The sequence below is a fragment of the Petromyzon marinus genome, chromosome 39 (genome assembly GCF_048934315.1).
Source record: "Petromyzon marinus isolate PM22_M1 ecotype Great Lakes invasive population chromosome 39, UKy_Petmar_22M1.pri1.0, whole genome shotgun sequence".
NCBI lineage: Eukaryota > Metazoa > Chordata > Hyperoartia > Petromyzontiformes > Petromyzontidae > Petromyzon > Petromyzon marinus.
The window spans coordinates 7455511-7476383 of NC_133705.1; positions in this window are offsets into that span (position 1 = coordinate 7455511).

Sequence of the window (20873 nt, forward strand, 5' to 3'; positions counted from 1 at the left end):
GGGTCTCAATCTCAGGGTCTCAATCTAAGGGTCTCAATCTCTGGGTCTCAATCTCCGAGTCTCAATCTCAGGGACTCAATCTCAGGGACTCAATATCATGGTCTCAATCTCAGGGGCTCAATCTCAGGGAGTCAATCTCAGAGTCTCAATCTCAGGGTCTCAATCTTAGGGACTCAATCTCAGGGTCTCAATCTCAGGGTCTCGATCTCAGAGTCTCAATCTCAGGGTCTCAATCTCAGGGTCTAAATCTCAAGGAGTCAATCTCAATGTCTCAATCTCAGAGTCTCAATTTCAGGGTCTCAATCTCAGGGTCTCAATCTCAGAGTCTCAATCTCAGGGTCTCAATCTCAGGGACTCAATCTCAGGGTCTCAATCTCAGGGTCTCAATCTCAGGGAGTCAATCTCAGAGTCTAAGGGGATCAATCTCAGGGTCTCAATCTCAGAGTCTCAATCTTAGAGTCTCAATCTCAGGGACTCAATCTCAGGGACTCAATCTCAGGGTCTCAATCTCAGGGTCTCGATCTCAGAGTCTCAATCTCAGGGAGGAAATCTCAGGGTCTCAATCTCAGGGACTCAACCTCAGAGAGTCAATCTCAGGGTCTCAATCTCAGAGTCTCAATCTCAGGGACTCAATCTCAGAGAGTCAATCTCAGGGACTCAATCTCAGGGTCTCAATCTCAGGGTCTCAATCTAAGGGTCTCAATCTCAGGGTCTCAATCTCCGAGTCTCAATCTCAGGGACTCAATCTCAGGGACTCGATCTCAGAGTCTCAATCTCAGGGTCTCAATCTCAGGGTCTCAATCTCAGAGTCTCAATCTCAGGGTCTCAATCTCAGGGACTCAATCTCTGGGTCTCAATCTCAGGGTCTCAATCTCAGGGAGTCAATCTCAGGGTCTCAATCTCAGGGTCTCAATCTCAGAGTCTCAATCTTAGAGTCTCAATCTCAGGGACTCAATCTCAGGGTCTCAATCTCAGGGTCTCGATCTCAGAGTCTCAATCTCAGGGTCTCAATCTCAGGGTCTCAATCTCAGGGACTCAATCTCAGGGAGTCAATCTCAGGGACTCAATCTCAGGGTCTCGATCTCAGGGTCTCAATCTCAGGGACTCAATCTCAGAGAGTCAATCTCAGGGATTCAATCTCAGGGTCTCAATCTCAGGGTCTCAATCTAAGGGTCTCAATCTCAGGGTCTCAATTTCCGAGTCTCAATCTCAGGGACTCAATCTCAGGGACTCAATTTCAGGGTCTCAATCTCAGGGGCTCAATCTCAGGGAGTCAATCTCAGAGTCTCAATCTCAGGGTCTCAATCTCAGGGACTCAATCTCAGGGTCTCAATCTCAGGGTCTCGATCTCAGAGTCTCAATCTCAGGGTCTCCATCTCAGGGTCTAAATCTCAAGGAGTCCATCTCAGGGTCTCAATCTCAGAGTCTCAATCTCAAAGAGTCAATCTCAGGGTCTCGATCTCAGGGTCTCAATCTCAGGGTCTCATTGTCAGGGACTAAATCTCAGGGACTCAATCTCAGGGTCTCAATCTCAGGGTCTCAATCTCAGGTAGTCAATCTCAGGGAGTCAATCTCAGAGTCTCAATCTCAGGGTCTCAATCTCAGGGTCTCAATGTCAGAGTCTCAATCTTAGAGTCTCAATCTCAGGGACTCAATCTCAGAGAGTCAATCTCAGGGTCTCAATCTCAGGGTCTCAATCTCAGGGTCTCAATCTCTGGGTCTCAATCTCAGGGACTCAATCTCAGGGAGTCAATCTCAGGGTCTCAATCTCAGGGTCTCAATTTCAGGGTCTCAATATCAGGGTCTCCATCTCAGGGAGTCAATCTCAGAGTCTCAACCTCAGGGAGTCAATCTCACGGTCTCAATCTCACGGTCTCAATCTCAGGGTCTCAATCTCAGGGTCTCAATCTCAGAGTCTCAATCTCAGGGTCTCGATCTCAGAGTCTCAATCTCAGGGTCTCAATCTCAGGGACTCAATCTCAGGGAGTCAATCTCAGGGTCTCAATCTCAGAGTCTCAACCTCAGGGAGTCAATCTCAGGGTCTCAATCTCAGGGTCTCAATCTCAGGGTCTCATTGTCAGGGACTAAATCTCAGGGACTCAATCTCAGGGTCTCAATCTCAGGGTCTCAATCTCAGGTAGTCAATTTCAGGGAGTCAATCTCAGGGTCTCAATCTCAGGGTCTCAATATCAGGGTCTCAATCTCAGGGTCTCAATCTCAGGGTCTCAACCTCAGGGACTCAATCTCAGGGAGTCAATCTCAGAGTCTCAACCTCAGGGAGTCAATCTCACGGTCTCAATCTCACGGTCTCAATCTCAGGGTCTCAATCTCAGGGTCTCAATCTCAGAGTCTCAATCTCAGGGACTCAATCTCAGAGAGTCAATCTCAGGGTCTCAATCTCAGGGAGTCAATTTCAGAGAGCGAGCACGCGATAAGTGAACCAAGATGCAGAGGCAGAGCTTTAACCCCAGGCAGGGCACGGAGCCGGGTTCGACCTCGAACTCAGCGGCGCCGGGGTCACGTGGTAAGGTCACCTGCTGTCACGATGCTCAGGGCAGTCAGGTTCATGATGGTGGGCTGGCCCGGATAAAGCTACGTGGCCGGGAGTCGGAGCCATTCCCTGTTCACCTTGGGGTTGTTCGTGAAGCCTTTGTACCAGAGGAATTTCCATCTGGTACAGATACAATGGGAGGCTGATTGATGCCCGGGTGCGGTCAAGGAATGGCTCTCTATAGGACCACGTTCTGTATGCCGATAATTTGGTAATTGCCGCTCACTCAGAGGAGGAGTTGTAGGCGCTGCTGCTGAAACTGGAGGTTGCCACTAAGAGGTGGGGCCTAACTATCAGCCCCACCAAAACTAAGCACCTGCCTGGGTATTTTGTACCATCAGGCACTCCACCCCCACAGCTCCCAATCGGTGATGGGGCAGTTATGGAGAGAGTGGAGAGTTTCCCATACCTGGGCAGTGTACGCATGACCAGCTCTGATTTGGCATTAGAGGTCTCACTCAGAATCAGCCGAGCGGCAATATCTTTTCATCGGTTGCGTAACGCTGTGTGGAAGCTGCCTGGTCTGTCGCTCCGCACGAAGCTTCGGGTCTTCTCGGCCACGGTCATTCCCTCCCTTCTCTACGCTTGCGAAACGTGGACCCCCCTAATGGAACATCTTCGCCGATTGGAAACATTTAGGCCGGCCTGCCTACGATCCATCCTGGGTTTAACCAGGCTGGATTGTGTAAGGAGCTCACAAATCTTTGAAAGATCTGGGCAAAGTCCCATCGGTGAGCTCCTCAGGGAGGCAAGGCTGCGTTGGCTGGGTCATGTAGCCCACATGCCCAGCCACCGCATGCCTAAACAGCTTTTGTTCGGCCGGATAGAGGGGGTTAAATGGGCGCGGCACGGGCTAGAGAAGAGATGGAGTGACGTGGTACAGGAGGACGCAGAGCTGAGTGGACTTGCCGATGACTGGTACCAGCGGTGTCAAGATCGGCCTCTGTGGAGGAGGCTCGTGAAGGACGCTACTGGGCAGTTGGAGGCAGTCGCCCTCCAACAACAACGGAGGGCGGAGGAGCGACGCTCACAACAACGAGCGGAGCGCCGGTGGCTAAAGCACAGCAGGTTGGCACAGTAAGGGGCACAGGTGGTGCATCAGCCAGTCATCTCAGTCAGTCGACCCGTGGCACCTGGGTCTGCCCCGTGACCTCCTGCCCGCGGGCGTTCGACACTCCACGCGGCCTCAAGGTGCACATGGCCTGGCACAAGCGTCATGTTGACGTCACCGCCACTTAGTGGCGAATGGTGGTTGTTGTTGAGTGGGGTGGGTGAGTGTGCGTGTGTGTGTGAGTGAGGTGGGTGAGTGTGCGTGTGTGTGTGAGTGGGGTGGGTGAGTGTGCGTGTATGTGTGAGTGGGATTGATGAGTGTGCGCGTGTGTGTGAGTGAGGTGGGTGAGTAGTGTGTGTGAGTGTGTGAGTGGGGTGGGTGAGTGTGTGTGTGTGAGTGAGGTGGGTGAGTAGTGTGTGTGAGTGGGGTGGGTGAGTGTGTGTGTGTGGGTGAGGTGAGTGTGTGTGAGTGAGGTGAGTGTGTGTGTGTGAGTGAGGTGGGTGAGTGTGTGTGAGTGAGTGGGGTGGGTAAGTGTGTGTGTGTGTGAGTGGGGTGGGTGAGTGTGTGTGAGTGTGTGGGGTGGGTGAGTGTGTGTGTGTGTGGGGTGGGTGAGTGTGTGTGTGAGTGAGGTGGGTGAGTGTGTGTGTGTGAGAGTTGGCTGGGTGAGTGTGTGTGTGTGTGGGGTGGGTGAGTGTGTGTGTGTGAGTGGGGTGGGTGAGTGTGCGTGTGTGTGCGGTGAGTGTGTGGGGTGTTGGGGGTCGTGGTGGTGGGTGTGCAGGGTGGGGGGTAGCTCCCCTTGTCTTCACGCCTGGCTGCTAATTACCCTAAAGTGCATCTGTAATTCACTGATAAAAGTTTCTCTTTAAGCGCCATGCGGAGGCGAGGCGACGTGGCGTGTGTGTCCGCGTGTCGGTGCCTGTCTGTGCACGTGTGTGTCCGCGTGTGTGTCCGCGTGTGTGTGTGGGGAGCTGTCGTGTAGCGGTTAACGCGCTGCGCTACGAAGCCGGCGGACAGAGTTCGATTCCCACTCACGGCCATGGCCCTCCCATAGGTCGAGTCCGTCGTAAATGAGTACCTCTGGCTGGTGCGGTGTGTAAACATCGTCACTGGGGAGACAAAGGCGGCCGGGGGTGGTGCTGGCCACCCACCCCCTCGTGTGCCGTGCCGGCCTTCACAGGTGCTGCTCGCTAACAGCACTTGCCACTACAGCCTGTTAGAGGCTATACGGGGGGTCGCTCTGCCTGTTGTGTGTGCGTGTGTCGGTGTTTGTTTATCCAAATAAATGAGAATATTTGAGAGAAATGGAGGGACGAGGGTTGGGGTAGGTAGGGGGGAGGATGTGGATGGGTTTGGGGGGTGGGGGTGAGGGTGGGGGTGAGGGTGAGTGGGTGGGGGTGAGGGTGGGGGTGGGGGTGAGGGTGGGGGTGCGCTGTCACTCATCATCACGCGACCCATTTCAATTAACGCGCCGTGAATTCGCCGTCCCCGCGTGTCTATTCATTATGCACTTATTTATTTATTTACTTACTCACTCGGCGCCCGCTCATCCCCCCCCCCTCGTCTCCGGCGGAGCGGGGGGGGGGGCACCGCGGGACTCGTGGGGGGGGGGCGACTCGTGGGGGGGGGGCGACTCGTGGGGGGGGGGGCGACTCGTGGGGGGGGGCGACTCGTGGGGGGGGGCGACTCGTGGGGGGGGGCGACTCGTGGTGTGGGGGGGGGCGACTCGTGGGGGGGGCGACTCGTGGGGGGGGCGACTCGTGGGGGGGGCGGGGGGGCGACTCGTGGGGGTGGGGGGAGTCGCTGCCAGCGAGCAGCAGCGACTACGCAAGGCGTCACGGTGCGGGTCGGGAGCTTCACGCGCGGCCGCCTTTGTCTCTCCCTCGTGGCAACGCGATGTTCACACTTCGCGTTGCCAGGTAACTGAGTCGACCTAGGGGAGGCCCAGGACCGGTTCGGATGACCGAACTCGGGCGGCTGGGTTCGTAGCGCAGCGCAGCGCTAACCACTGCGCCACCGCTCCCCACACAAGACCCCCCGTGTAGCCTCTAACAGGCTGTAGGGGCAGGTGCTGTTAGCGAGCAGCACCAATAAAGGCCGGCACGGCACACGAGGGGGTGGGTGGCCAGCACCACGCCCGGCCGCCTTTGTCTCCCCAGTGGCGATGTTGACTCCACACCGCACGAGGAACTCAGTTATGGCTGAGTCGACCTAGGGGGAGGCCCAGGATCGGTTTCAAAAAGCCGTCACCGCCGTAGTCCGTGAGAGGGAATCGAACTCGGGTGGCCGGGCTCGTCGCGCAGCGCACACCGAGAGACACACACAGACACAGAAGCATACGTTCATAAACATAGCCACATAAGCATATACACAGCAGGCACACACACACACAGGGGCACTCTGTGAGCGCTAATGATCTCGACAATAAACGAGACAAACAGGAGCGACAACAAACAGAAGAAACAAACATAACCCCCCACCCCCCGCGACCCCCCCCCCACCACCACATCCCGAGCCCCCCAATAATGAAACGGAGAACCGCAGTGAAATTGACAGAGAAGCCATAACGAGGCTCACGTAAGCCCCGAGTCACTTTCAATTAAACTTCGTTTGGGGGGGGGGCAGGGGTGGAGGTAGGGGGGGGTGGATTGGGTGGGGGGGAGATGCGCCCCCTGTTTCCGAGCATGCAAGTGGGGGGGAACGAGGGAGGGGGGGGTCATTAGGTCACGACCTGACCTCTTCTGTCCGCGTGGTGATAACACTGAACGCGTCCTTCCCGCATTAGCATCTCCATAATGGGGGCCAGGCGGAGATAGCGGGGACGGAGAGCCGGGCGCGGAGCCTTAATTGAGGTGACACCCTGAAGCTGGCGACAGGTAGAGACACGCACAGACAGAGACATCAACAGGTAGAGACACGCACAGACAGAGACATCAACAGGTAGAGACACACACGGAGGGAGACACACACAGACAAGTAGAGACACGCACAGACGGAGACATCAACAGGTAGAGACACACACGGACAGAGACACACACAGACAGGCAGACAGAGACACAGACAGGTAGAGACACACACAGACAGAGACACACACAGACAGGTAGAGACACACAGACAGACAGGTAGAGACACACACAGGCAGGTAGAGACACAGACAGGTAGAGACACACACACAGACAGAGACACACACAGACAGGTAGAGACACACACAGACAGGTAGAGACACACACAGACAGAGACACGCACAAACAGGTAGAGACACACACAGACAGAGACACACACAGGCAGAGACACACACAGATAGGTAGAGACACGCACAGACAGAGACATCCACAGGTAGAGACACACACAGACAGAGACACACACAGGGAGACAGAGACACACAGACAGAGACACACACAGACAGGTAGAGAAACACACAGACAGAGACACACAGACAGGTAGAGACACACACAGACGGAGACACACACGGACAGGTAGAGACACACAAATACAGATAGAGACACACACAGACAGAGACACACACAGACAGAGACACACACAGACAGGTAGAAACACACACAGACAGAGACACACACAGGCAGAGACACACACAGACAGAGACACAGGCAGAGAGAAACACACAGACAGAGACACACACAGACAGATAGAGACACACACAGACAGAGACAACAACAACCGCCATTCGCCACTAAGTGGCAGTGACGTCACCACGACGCTTGTGCCAAGCTATGTGCACCCTGAGGCCACGTGAAGTGTCGAACGCCCGCTGGCAGGAGGTCACGGGGCAGACCCAGGTGCCACGGGTCGACTGAGATGACTGGCTGATGCACCACCTGTGCCCCCTACTGTGCCAACCTGCTGTGCTTTAGCCACCCGGCGCTCCGCTCGTTGTTCTGAGCGTCGCTCCTCGGCCCTCCGTTGTTGTTGGAGGGCGACTACCTCCAACTGCCCAGTAGCATCCTTCACGAGCCTCCTCCACAGAGGCCGATCTTGACACCGCTGGTGCCAGTCATCGGCAAGTCCACTCAGCTCCACGTCCTCCTGTACCACATCACTCCATCTCTTCTCTAGCCCGTGCCGCGCCCGCTTAGCCCCCTCAATCCGGCCGAACAAAAGCTGTTTCGGCATGCGGTGGCTGGGCATGCGGGCTACATGACCCAGCCATCGCAGCCTTGCCTGCCGGAGGAGCTCACCGATGGGACTCTGCCCAGATCTTTCAAGGATTTGTGAGCTCCTCACACAATCCAGTCTGGTTAAACCCAGGATGGATCCTAGGCAGGCCAGCCTAAATGTTTCTAACCGGCGAAGATGTTCCATTAGGGGGGTCCACGTTTTGCAAGCGTAGAGAAGGGAGGGAATGACCGTGGCCGAGAAGACCTGAAGCTTAGTGCGGAGCGACAGACCAGGTAGCTTCCACACAGCGTTACGCAATCGATGAAAAGATATTGCCGCTCGACTGATTCGGAGTGAGACCTCTGCTGTTAAACTGGAGCCAGTCATAAGCACACTGCCCAGGTATGGGAAACTCTCCACTCTCTCCACAACTGCCCCATCACCGATTGGGAGTTGTGGGGGTGGAGTGTCCGATGGTACAAAATACCCAGGCAGGTGCTTAGTTTGGGTGGGGCTGATGGTAAGGCCCCACCTCTTAGTGGCACGCTCCAGTCTCAGCAGCAGCGTCTCCAACTCCTCCTCTGACTGAGCAGCTATTACCAAATCATCAGCATACATAACGTGGTTGAGCAATAGGGAGCCATCCCTTGACCGCACCCGGGTATCGATTAGCCTCCCATTATATCTGTACCATATGGAGATTCCCCCGGTACAGCTATTGAAGGCTTCACGAACTACGTGGTCAAAATAGATATTAAATAATGTGGGAGCCAGAGGACATCCCTGTCGCACCCCAAGGTGTACAGGGAATGGCTCTGACTCCCGGCCACGTAGTTTTGCCGGGCCCGCTCACCATCATGAAGGTCCTTAATGATCGTGAGCAGAGGGTCAGGTACTCCAAAAGCACGAAGAAAGACCCAGAGCCCAGGCCTACTGATGGTATCATAGGCCTTGACCAGGTCAATAAAGCAGAGATGTAGGTCTTGTTGGAATTCCCTACACCTCTGCTGTAGCAGACGGACAGTAAATATGGCATCTGTGCAGAGACACACACAGACAGAGACACACACAGACAGAGACACACAGGCAGAGAGAGACACACAGACAGAGACACACACAGACAGGTAGAGACACACACAGACAGAGACACACACAGACAGGTAGAGACACACACAGACAGGTCGAGACACACATAGACAGAGACACAGACAGGTAGAGACACACAGACAGAGACACACACAGACAGAGACACACACAGACAGAGACACACACAAGCAGGTAGAGACACACACAGACAGGTAGAGACACACACACAGACAGAGACACACACAGACAGGTAGAGACACACAGAGACAGAGACACACACAGGCAGAGACACACACAGACAGAGACACACACAGACAGGTAGAGACACACACAGACAGAGACACACACAGACAGAGACACACACAGACAGAGACGCACACAGGCAGAGACACACACACACAGGTAGAGACACACACAGACAGGTCGAAACACACACAGACAGGTAGAGACACGCACAGACAGAGACATCCACAGGTAGAGACACACACAGACAGAGACACACAGGAAGACAGAGACACACAGACAGAGACACACACAAACAGGTGGAGACACACACAGACGGAGACACACACGGACAGGTAGAGACACACACATACAGGTAGAGACACACACAGACAGAGACACACACAGGCAGAGACACACAGACAGAGACACACAGGCAGAGAGAGACACACAGACAGAGACACACACAGACAGGTAGAGACACCCACAGACAGAGACACACACAGACAAAGACACACACCGACAGGTAGAGACACGCACAGACAGAGACACACACAGACAGGTAGAGACACACACAGGCAGGTAGAGACACACACAGACAGAGACACACACAGACAGAGACACACAGACAGGTAGAGACACACACAGGCAGAGACACACACAGGCAGGTAGAGACACACAGGCAGAGACACACACAGACAGAGACACACACAGACAGAAACACACACAGACAGAGACACACACAGACAGGTAGAGACACACAGACAGGTAGAGACACACACAGACAGAGACACACACAGGCAGGTAGAGACACACAGGCAGAGACACACACAGACAGAGACACACACAGACAGAGACACACACAGACAGAAACACACACAGACAGAGACACACACACAGACAGGTAGAGACACACACAGACAGGTAGAGACACACACAGACAGAGACACACACAGGCAGAGACACACACAGACAGAGACGCACACAGACAGGTAGAGACACACACAGACAGAGACACACACAGACAGAGACACACACAGGCAGAGACACACACAGACAGGTAGAGACACGCACAGACAGAGACACACACAGACAGAGACACACACAGACAGAGACACACACAGGCAGAGACACACACAGACAGGTAGAGACACGCACAGACAGAGACATCCACAGGTAGAGACACACACAGACAGGGACACACAGGCAGACAGAGACACACAGACAGAGACACACACAGACAGGTAAAGACACACACAGAGACACACAGACAGGTAGAGACACACAGACAGAGACACACACAGACAGGTAGAGACACACACAGACAGGTAGAGACACACACAGACAGAGACACACACAGACAGAGACACACACAGGCAGAGACACACACAGACAGAGACGCACACAGACAGGTAGAGACACACACAGACAGAGACACACACAGACAGAGACACACACAGGCAGAGACACACACAGGCAGAGACACACACAGACAGGTAGAGACACGCACAGACAGAGACATCCACAGGTAGAGACACACACAGACAGGGACACACAGGCAGACAGAGACACACAGACAGAGACACACACAGACAGGTAAAGACACACACAGAGACACACAGACAGGTAGAGACACACAGACAGAGACACACACAGACAGGTAGAGACACACACAGACAGGTAGAGACACACACAGACAGGTAGAGACACACACAGACAGAGACACACACAGACAGAGACACACACAGGCAGAGACACACACAGGCAGGCAGAGACACACACACAGGCAGAGACACACACAGACAGAGACACACACAGACAGAGACACACACAGGCAGAGACACACACAGACAGGTAGAGACACGCACAGACAGAGACATCCACAGGTAGAGACACACACAGACAGGGACACACAGGCAGACAGAGACACACAGACAGAGACACACACAGACAGGTAAAGACACACACAGAGACACACAGACAGGTAGAGACACACAGACAGAGACACACACAGACAGGTAGAGACACACACACACAGACAGGCAGAGACACACAGACAGGCAGAGACACACACACAGAGACACACAGACAGGCAGAGACACACACACACAGACAGGCAGAGACACACAGACAGGCAGGCAGAGACACACACACAGACAGGCAGAGACACACACAGAGACAAACAAGGCAAAGATCACCCGTATAGCCTGTAACAGGTAGAAACACACACAGACAGAGACACACACAGACAGAGACACACACAGGCAGAGACACACACAGACAGAGACGCACACAGACAGGTAGAGAGACACACAGACAGAGACACACACAGACAGAGACACACACAGGCAGAGACACACACAGACAGGTAGAGACACGCACAGACAGAGACACACACAGACAGAGACACACACAGACAGAGACACACACAGGCAGAGACACACACAGACAGGTAGAGACACGCACAGACAGAGACATCCACAGGTAGAGACACACACAGACAGGGACACACAGGCAGACAGAGACACACAGACAGAGACACACACAGACAGGTAAAGACACACACAGAGACACACAGACAGGTAGAGACACACAGACAGAGACACACACAGACAGGTAGAGACACACACAGACAGGTAGAGACACACACAGACAGAGACACACACAGGCAGAGACACACACAGGCAGGCAGAGACACACACACAGGCAGAGACACACACACAGACAGGCAGAGACACACACACACAGACAGGCAGACACACACACAGACAGGCAGAGACACACACACAGAGACACACAGACAGGCAGAGACACACACACAGACAGGCAGAGACACACACACAGACAGGCAGAGACACACACAGAGACAAACAAGGCAAAGATCACCCGTATAGCCTGTAACATACTGTAGGGGCAAGTGCTGTTAGCGAGCACCTATAAAGGCCGGCACGGCACACGAGGGGGTGGGTGGCCAGCACCACGCCCGGCCGCCTTTGTCTCCCCAGTGGCGATGTTTTACGAACAGCATCAGGTATTCATTTGAGGCTGAGTTGACCTAGGGGAGGCCAGGGACCAGTTTAGATAATCGTCATCGGTGTTGGCCGTGAGCGGAAATCGAACTCGAATCGAACTCGGGTCGCCGGGTTCGTAGCGCAGCGTAGCGCTAACAGCTACACCACCGCTCCCCACACACAAAGACACAGAGGCTCACAGACACACAGAGGTACACACACACACAGACACACTTCGGCTGAGCCACGAACACACAGAGGTACACACACACTGGCACGCGAACTTATATAACACTCCCTTCGCCACGAAGTGGCGGTGACGTCACCACGGCGCTCGTGCCAGGCTAGGTGCTCTTTGCACGTGTGTGTGTGTAAATATATAGGGGCCGTCCATAAATTACGTCACGCGATTTTGGATGATTTTTGACCCCCCCCCTCGTCACACGGCGTCACAAAAAGTCAGACCCCCCCTCAAATATGACGTCACAACGTTCTGCCCCCCCCCCCCCCCCAAAAATAAAACATGCTTCAAATCGCTTTAAACTATTGTCATCGTAGTGCGTATTTAATGTGGCGCTGCACTCTGATGTTGTAGGAGAAAACATTTATTAAAAAGTATTTAATGAAGTAGAACGTGTTGTCCATATTTATTTAAAGTTGCGCATTTCGATGTGACGTCACATTTCTCAAACCCCCCCCCCACCTCGTCACGCATCGTCACAAATGTCTGACCCTCCCCCCCCCCCCCTAGGTGCGTGACGTCATTTATGGACGGCCCCATGCACACACACATACAGGAAGACACGTTCGCCACTGATATTGGCCGTGGCCAGAAATCGAACTCGGGTTGCCGGGTTCGCAACGCAGGGCGCTAACGAACACAAAGACAAAGATCCCCCGTGTAGCCTTCAACAGACTGTAGGGGCAAGTGCTGTTAGCGAGCAGCACCTGTGAAGGTCGGCACGACACACAAGGGGGTGGGTGGTCAGCAACCACCCCCGGCCGCCTTTGTCTCCCCAGTGCTGCTGATGTTTATACACCAGAGCAGGTACCCATTTAAGGCTGAGTCGATCTAGGGGGAGGACCAAATTCGGTTCAAATATCCTCGATAATTATTCGCCATGCGCGGGAATTGAACTTCGGTTGTCTGCCGGGTTCGTAGCGCTCCCCAAATCAATAACACCACCACTCCGACTACCACCACCACCACCACTCCCACCATCACCACCACCACTACCACCACCACCACCACTCCCACCACCACCACCACCACTCCCACCACCACCACCACTACCACCACCACTCCCACCACCACCACCACTCCCACCACCACCACCACTCCCACCACCACCACCACCACTCCCACCACCACCACCACTCCCACCACCACCACCACTCCCACCACCACCACCACCACTCCCACCACCACCACCACTCCCACCACCACCACCACCACTCCCACCACCACCACCACTCCCACCACCACCACCACCACCACTCCCACCACCACCACTCCCACCACCACCACTCCCACCACCACCACCACTCCCACCACCACCACTCCCACCACCACTACCACTCCCACCACCACCACCCCACCACTCCCACCACCACTACCACCACCACTCCCACCACCACTCCCACCACCACCACTCCCACCACCACTCCCACCACCACCACCCCACCACTTCCACCACCACTCCCACCACCACCACTCCCACCACCACCACTCCCACCACCACCACCCCACCACTCTCACCACCACTCCCACCACCACCACCACCACTCCCACCACTCCCACCACCACTACCATCCCCACCACCACCACCACCATCCCCACCACCACCATTATGCCCACCACCACTCCCACCACCACTACCACCACCACCACCACCACTCCCACCACCACCATTTCCACCACCACTCCCACCACCACTCCCACCACTCTCACCACCACCATCCCCACCACCACCATCCCCACCACCACTACCACCACCCCCCACCACTCCCACCACCACCACCGCCACCCCCACCACTCCCACCACCACCACCGCCACCCCCACCAATCCCACGCTGAGCAATCACCGCTCGCCACCCCACCGCGTGCCACTTAATCAATGTCCGTGTCTCGCTTAGTCAACCCGCCTGTCCACCCATCAATTAGTCCACCCGTTAAGCTGCCAATTTGTTCCACGCGTCCGTCAATTAGTCGGCCCGGTCGATGTATCAGACCTGGGCGCTCTCCCGTCGCCCCGTGTAGTAACACGCTCGAGCAGACAGGCCGTGTGTGTGGGTGTGTGCACCTAGCCTGGCACAAGGTTACGTCTACGTCACAGCGTGGTCGGGCTGCCGTTGTGCGCGTGTGGCGCACGTGGTGCTGGCCACCCACCCCCTCGTGAACCACAGCTACTGCCTTCGCTGCTGCTCGCTACTGACAGCACTTGCCCCAACAGTCTGTAGAGGCTATACGAGGGGAGGGGGGGGTCTTTGTCTTGTTTGTCGAGGATGAGGGAGCGGTGGCACAGCGGTTAGCGCACTGGCACCACGAGTTTGCGTTCCTCGGCGACGGCGAACGTCAGTGGCCAACGCCTGGGGGGGGGGGGGTCTCCCCTAGGTCGGCTTAGCCTTAAAATTGAGTGCTTGGTGCGGTGTGTAAATACCAGCATTGGGGAGACAAAGACGGCCGGGCATGGTTTTAGCCACACCCCCCCCCCGCCCCCCTTGTTCGCTGTTTCATCATTAATAGGCGCTCGCTAACAGCGGTATGTGAAAGGCCACGCGGTGGAGATCTGCGTCTGTCTTCCTCTCTGTGTGGACGTGGTTGGTTGCATGCGATGTCTCCCGCACTTCGGTGAGCGCGCCGGCGAGCCGAGTTCGAGTCCCTCTCACGGCCGCAAACACGGGTGGCGATCGTCTGAACCGGCCCCAGGTCGTCGATTCAGTTGCGGTCGTTACTAAACCACGGCGCTGGAGAGACAAAGGCGGCCGGGCCTGGCGCGCTGCTGGCCAGCCACCCCCTCGTGTGCCGTGCCGGCCTTGATAGGCGCTGCTACTCGCTAACGGCACTTGCCCCAGCAGCCTGTTAGAGGCTACACGGAGGATCTTTGTTGATATCTCTCGTCTCGCCTGACGCATGTTTCCCGCAACAAAGTGCCCCGAATCTCCCCCCCCCCTCTCGCCTCCCTCCCCCTCTCGCCTCCCCCTCTCCCTCATGATCGCCGAGCGCTCGTCCAATTAAGGTACCCGCCACCACGTTAACGAGAGCTGTCACCGCATCACCCCCCGCCCCCACCTAGCCCCCCCCCCAACCTCCCCAGCACCCCCCACCGGGCCCCCCACCGTCCACATGCAGGGGCGGGGTTCGGGGGAGAGGAGGAGGAGCGCTCGGGTCCAACGCGCCAAGCGTTAAGCGGCCAGCAACAAACAGCACCATATATCTGCATTGAGCAAGGTTGTTATTATAGGAGATTGGTGAGTGGGTGGGTGAGCGGGTGGGTGAGTAAGTGGGTGGGTTAGTGGGTGAGCAGGTGGGTGAGTAGGTGGGTGAGTAAGTGGGCTTGTGAATAGGTGAGTGGGTGAGTGGGTGGGTGAGTGGGTGGGTGAGTAAATTGTTTGGTGAATTGGTGGGTTGGTGAGTTTGTAGGTGGATGAGTGCGTGGGTGGGGGTATGAGTGTGTGGGTAAGTGGGTAGGTGGATGAATGGGTGAGTGAGTGGGTGGGTGAATAGGTGAATGGGTGGGTAAGTGCGTGGGTGAGTGGTTGGGTGAGTGAGTGGGTGAATGCGTGGGTGAGTGAGTGCATGAGTGTATGCACCAGTGGTTGAGTGGGTAGGTGGGTGAGTGGGTGGGTGGGGGTATGAGTGTGTGGGTGAGTGGGTAGGTGGATGGGTGGGTATGTGCGTGGGTGAGTGGGTAGGTGGATGGGTGGGTATGTGCGTGGGTGAGTGGTTGGGTGAGTGGGTAGGTGGATGGGTGGGTATGTGCGTGGGTGAGTGGTTGGGTGAGTGATTGATAGGTGAATGAGTGGGTGAGTGAGTGCATGAATGAGTGGGGGTGTGTTTGGGTGGGTGAGTAGTTGAATGGGTGGATATGTGCGTGGGTGAGTGGTTGGGTGAGTAAATGATGGGTGAATGAGTGGGTGAGTGAGTGCGTGAATGAGTGGGGGGGGGGGGTGTTTGGGTGGGTGAGTAGTTGAATGGGTGGATATGTGCGTGGGTGAGTGGTTGGGTGAGTAAATGATGGGTGAATGAGTGGGTGAGTGAGTGCGTGAATGAGTGGGTGGGTGTTTGGGTGGGTGAAACGAAACATTGTCTGGTAACAATACCGCTCCCCGCACAAAGACAAAGACACACACACACAACACAAACACGTCTATCTCCACGTCTCACGATGCACCCCTCAAACGCACAGCGGACCTGTGAGCGCGCTGGTGGAATTCTCTGGCGTCTAACAGCAATGGATTATTGAATCGATCTGTGCGGAATTTTGAGTCGCCACCCCCTACTGAGACGGAGTCTTGAGACTCTGGCCTGGGTGAACAGAGGAAGGACGTTGTGATGGTGAAGATTTGCGGTGAGTGGCGGTGAGTGGTGGTGAGTAGTGGTGGTAGGGGAGCGGTAGTACAGCGGTCAGCGCGCTGCGCTACGAACCCGGCGGCCTGAGTTCGATTCCCGTTCATGGCCAACACCGGTGACGGTTATCTGAACCAGTCCTGGGCTTCCCCTAGGTCGACTCAGCTTTAAATGAGTCCCCGGTGCGGTGTGTAAATATCGCTACTAGGGAAACAAAGGCGGCAGGGCGTGGTGCTGGCCACCCACCCCCTCGTGTGCCACAGTGCCCGGCCTTCATTGGTGCTCGCTAACAGCACTTGCACCAACAGTTTGTTAAGGCTACCCGGGGGATCTTTGTCTTTGTAATCGTGGTGGTGAGTAGTAGTGGTGAGTAGTAGTGGTGAGTAGTAGTGGTGAGTAGTAGTGGTGAGTAGTAGTGGTGAGTAGTAGTGGTGAGTAGTAGTGGTGAGGAGTAGTGGTGAGTAGTAGTGGTGAGTAGTAGTGGTGAATGGTATTGGTGGTGAGTGGTAATGGTGAGTAGTAATCGGTGGTGGTGAGTGGTGATCGGGGGTGGTGGTGGTCGTGAGTGGTGGTGAGTAGTGCTTGGTGGTGAGTGGTGATGGTGAGTAGTGGTGATTGGTGGTAAGTAGTGGTGATTGGTGGTGGTGGTGATGGTGAGTAGTGGTGAGCGGTAGTGAGTAGTGGTGAGTGGTGATGGTGAGTACCGGTAGTGGTGAGCGGTGGTGAGTAGTGGTGTTTGGTGGTGGTGAGTGGCGATGGTGAGTGATGGTGAGTAGTGGTGAGCGGTGGTGGTGAGTGGTGATGGTGAGTAGTGGTGATTGGTGGTGGTAAGTGGTGATGGTGAGTAGTGGTGAGTGGTTAATATGGGTAGTGGTGAGTGGTGGTGATGGTGAGTAGTGGTGATTGGTGGTGGTCAGTGGTGACGGTGAGGAGTGGTGAGTGGTAGTGAGTGGTGATGGTGAGTAGTGGTGAGCGGTGGTGATTAGTGGTGAGTGGTAGTGAGTGGTGATGGTGAGTAATGGTGAGCGGTGGTGGTGGTGAGTGGTGATGGTGAGTAGTGGTGAGCGGTGGTGGTGAGTGGTGTTGGTGAGTAGTGGTGAGCGGTGGTGGTGAATGGTGATGGTGAGTAGTGGTGAGTAGTGGTGGTGAGCGGTGGCGAATACCTAAGCCGGTCTTGGGCCTCCCTTAGGTCGACTCAGCCTGAAACAAGGACTGTACCTCGTAACGTGTGTCAACACCGCTTGGTGCAAGCGCTGTTCGTGAGCAGCACCTATGAAGGCCGGCATGGCACACGAGGGGGTGGGTGGCCAGCTCCACGCCCGGCCGCCTTTGTCTCCCCAGTGGCGATGTTTAACTCACACACCGCAACCACGTGCTCATTGGAGGCCGAGTCGACCTAGGGCAGGCCCAGGTACCGGTTCAAGACAATCATCGCCGGTCTTGGTGGCCGTGAGCGGGAGTCGAACCCCGGGTCCGTCGGGTTCGGCGCGAAGATACGGCGCCCCACCGCTGCGCCACCGCTCCTCACTCCACACTCCCACGCACTCGAGGCGGGAGGGAGGGAGGGAGGGGAGGGGAGGGATGGAGGGAGGGAGGGGGGAGGGGAGGAGAGGGAGGGAGGGGAGGGAGGGAGGGAGTTGCTAAACGGGCGCGGCTGGCAGAGGAGATGGAGTGATGTGGTACAGGAGGACGTGGAGCTGAGTGGACTTGCCGATGACCGCTACCAGCGGTGTCAAGATCGGCCTCTGTGGAGGAGGAGGAGGCTCGTGAAGGACGCTGTTGCTGCTGGGCAGTTTGGAGGCAGTCGCCCTCCAGCAACAGCGGAAGGCGGAGGAACGACGCTCACAACAACGAGCGGAGCGCCGGGTGGCTAAAGCACAGCAAGTTGGCGCAGTAGGGGGCACAGGAGGTGGCGCATCTCAAAGTCATCTCAGTCCATCAACCCATGGCACCTTGGGGTCTGTCCCGTGACCTCCTGCACTTAGCCTGGCACAGCTGTCAACCCATGGCACCTTGGGGTCTGTCCCGTGACCTCCTGCACCTAGCCTGGCACAGCTGTCAACCCATGGCACCTTGGGGTCTGTCCCGTGACCTCCTGCACCTAGCCTGGCACAGCTGTCAACCCATGGCACCTTGGGGTCTGTCCCGTGACCTCCTGCACCTAGCCTGGCACAGCTGTCAACCCATGGCACCTTGGGGTCTGTCCCGTGACCTCCTGCACTTAGCCTGGCACAGCTGTCAACCCATGGCACCTTGGGGCCTGTCCCGTGACCTCCTGCACCTAGCCTGGCACAGCAGTCAACCCATGGCACCTTGGGGCCTGTCCCGTGACCTTCTGCACCTAGCCTGCCACAGCTGTCAACCCATGGCACCTTGGGGTCTGTCCCGTGACCTCCTGCACCTAGCCTGGCACAGCAGTCAACCCATGGCACCTTGGGGTCTGTCCCGTGGCCTCCTGCACCTAGCCTGGCACAGCAGTCAACCCATGGCACCTTGGGGTCTGTCCCGTGACCTCCTGCACCTAGCCTGGCACAGCAGTCAACCCATGGCACCTTGGGGTTTGTCCCGTGACCTCCTGCCAGCAGCGAGCCTTCCACACTTCACGTGGCCTCAGAGTGCACCTAGCCTGGCACAAGCGCCGTGGTGACGTCACCGCCGTTTGGTGGCTGTTGTGGTGGGTAGGAGTGTGGGTGTTTGGGGTGTAGATAGTAGGGGTAAGGATAGTAGGGGTGGGGGGTAAGGATAGTAGGGAGGGGGTAAGGACAGTAGGGGTGGGGGGGTAAGGATAGTAGGGGTGGGGGGGGTAAGGACAGTAGGGTGGGGGGTAAGGATAGTAGGAGTGGGGGGTAAGGATAGTAGGGGTCACACCTATTACCATCATTAAGGGAAAAAACGGTGATCCAATCTCCGACCCCCAGGAACAGGTTTGCAAATTTGCTGAGCATTTCTGTGAGGTCCTGGGGGAGGGAAAATCCCTCAGCCAGGAAAACATCGTGGCACAAAGTGAGGATGACCCTGCTGAGGCTGCGGTGCCTCAAATATTAGAGGAAGTCACCCCCAGTAAGTGGCTGGCTGAGGTGCCATCTGTTGAGGAAGTACTGAAGGCGATCCGGAGTCTGAGACCAGGAAAGGCAGCAGGCAGAGATGATCTCCCAAGCGAAATGCTGAGGGAGGGTGGCGTTTGTGCACAGACTGCCCTATATGACATCATAACAACAGTCTGGACCACTGGACGGGTTTCCGCGGGATTGGAAGGATGCCCTGGTGGTCCCCCTCTTTAAGAAGGGGGACCGCACAGACTGTAACAACTACAGGGGCATCTCACTCCTCAGTGTGTCGGAAAAGGTCCTGGCAAGTATTATTCAACATCGCCATGCTAGGCACGCTGAGGAGAGGCTTGCGGAGCCCCAATGCGGTTTCAGGAGAGGGCGGTCCAGCACAGACGCAATTTTTTCCGTCCGTCTGCTACAGCAGAGGTGTCAAGGCAGAGGTGTCAAGGCCTATGATACCATCAGTAGGCCTGGGCTCTGGGTTGTTCTTCGTGCTTTTGGAGTACCTGACCCTCTGCTCACGATCATTAAGGACCTTCATGATGGTGAGCGGGCCCGGGTAAAACTACGTGGCCGGGAGTCAGAGCCATTCCCTGTACACCTTGGGGTGCGACAGGGATGTCCTCTGGCTCCCACATTATTTAACATCTATTTTGACCACGTAGTTCGTGAAGCCTTCAATAGCTGTACCGGGGGAATCTCCATACAGTGAGGGAAAAAAGTATTTGATCCCCTGCTGATTTTGTACGTTTGCCCACTGACAAAGAAATGATCAGTCTATAATTTTAATGGTAGGTTTATTTGAACAGTGAGAGACAGAATAACAACAACAAAATCCGGAAAAACGCATGTCAAAAATGTTATAAATTGATTTGCATTTTAATGAGGGAACTAAGTATTTGACCCCTCTGCAAAAGATGACTTAGTACTTGGTGACAAAACCCTTGTTGGCAATCACAGAGGTCAGACGTTTCTTGTAGTTGTCCACCAGGTTTGCACACATCTCAGGAGGGATTTTGTCCCACTCCTCTTTGCAGATCTTCTCCAAGTCATTAAGGTTTCGAGGCTGACGTTTGGCAACTCGAACGTTCAGCTCCCTCCACAGATTTTCTATGGGATTAAGGTCTGGAGACTGGCTAGGCCACTCCAGGACCTTGATGTGCTTCTTCTTGAGCCACTCCTTTGTTGCCTTGGCAGTGTGTTTTGGGTCATTGTCATG